This window comes from Arachis hypogaea, chromosome 11 (assembly GCF_003086295.3).
Source record: "Arachis hypogaea cultivar Tifrunner chromosome 11, arahy.Tifrunner.gnm2.J5K5, whole genome shotgun sequence".
Classification (NCBI taxonomy): domain Eukaryota; kingdom Viridiplantae; phylum Streptophyta; class Magnoliopsida; order Fabales; family Fabaceae; genus Arachis; species Arachis hypogaea.
The window spans coordinates 90232226-90233838 of NC_092046.1; the positions used below are offsets into that span (position 1 = coordinate 90232226).

The 1613-nt window shown below is 42.9% G+C and overlaps 1 non-coding gene across 1 annotated transcript; it reads right to left on the minus strand.

Annotated features, from left to right (window-relative positions):
* Nucleotides 1-782: 782 nt before the first annotated feature.
* On the minus strand, nucleotides 783-889 carry LOC112725414 (small nucleolar RNA R71). The gene has a single exon (XR_003164525.1). It is a non-coding gene; the product is annotated as a small nucleolar RNA R71 (small nucleolar RNA).
* Between the last annotated feature and the right edge of the window lie 724 nt (nucleotides 890-1613).

A 1613-nucleotide genomic window follows, 5' to 3' on the forward strand; every position in this document is an offset into this window, starting at 1 on the left:
TTGTTTGATTTCATTTGAGTAATTCACTTTCAGTTTAGCTGTTTTCTTCCTTTCCCCCTACCCCTTTCTTAGTTGTTTACTATTTAGTTCACTGACCCACTAACTGTTTGATATATTGCATCACTCACACTAACAGCATTTCTATAAAGAATACTGTCTGCATCTATCTTTCTTGCTTGTGATTTGTGGGTTGTATGACAGGTAGAAGAAGCAGTGCTTCAACTTCCTTTAATTCTGAACCTGAGTGGACCTTCCTTAGATTAAGGAGGGAAGCAAGAGGAAAGAGAGTAGTTGGTACCGAGGAAGAAGAGGAGTATTTTGAACCAGACATGGATGAGAATATGGAGAACCATCATGAAGAAGAGGCTCAAAACCATGGTAGAGAAGGCCCAGTGCATCATGCTGGGCAAGAGAGAAGAGTTTTGGGATCCTACATCAATCTAAACCCAGGAAACTGTAGAAGTAGCATCCAAAAGCCAACCATACATGCCAACAACTTTGAACTAAAGCCACAGCTCATCACCCTTGTACAGAACAACTGTTTATTCGGAGGAAGTGCTCAAGAAGATCCCAATCAGCATTTAACCACCTTCCTGAGGATACGTGACACTGTGAAGTCTAATGGTGTTTATTCTGACACCTACAGACTACTTCTATTCCCCTTCTCACTCAAGGACAAGGCATCTAAATGGCTGGAATCCTTCCCGAAGGAAAGCTTAACAACCTGGGAAGATGTGGTGAACAAATTCTTGGCAAGATTCTATCCTCCTCAAAGAATCAACAGGTTGAGAGCTGAGGTTCAAACTTTTAGGCAACAAGATGGTGAGACTCTCTACGAAGCATGGGAGAGGTTTAAGGATCTGACAAGAAGGTGCCCGCCAGATATGTTCAATGAATGGGTACAGCTACACATTTTCTATGAAGGTCTTTCTTATAAATCAAAGAAGGCAGTAGACCACTCATCTGGGGGATCTCTGAACAAGAAGAAGAACATTGAAGAAGCCATAGATGTCATTGAGACTGTAGCTGAGAATGACTACTTCTACGCTTCTGAAAGAGGCAACACTAGAGGAGTGATGGAGCTGAACAATGTGGATGCACTCCTAGCTCAAAACAAGATGATTACTAAGCATTTGGCTAACCTTACCAAGAAGATGGAGAGGAATCAAGTAGCAGCAATCACCACTTCAGCAGCAACTCAAGAAGGAGTGAATGAATAGGCAGAGGGTAGTCAGGAGCAAGCCAACTACATTGGAAATTCACCTAGGCAGAACCATGACCCATACTCCAAAATGTATAATCCTGGTTGGAGGAACCACCCAAACTTTAGGTGGGGAAACCAACAAGACCAAGGCCAAGATCAGAGACGTCACAACCCCAACAACCATGCGGCTCACCAACATTCCACACAGAGATCATATCAACACCCACTTAACAACACACCTCAACATCCATACCAAAGCCAGAATGGCCCTTCTCATCCCTCCAATCTCAACTCACCATCATCGGAAGAAAGACTATCAAGGATTGAAACTCTACTTGAAGGCATATGTAAGGAAATCCAAGATAATAAGGTGTTCAAAGAGGAGGTGCGAGCTAATCTCAAAAACCAG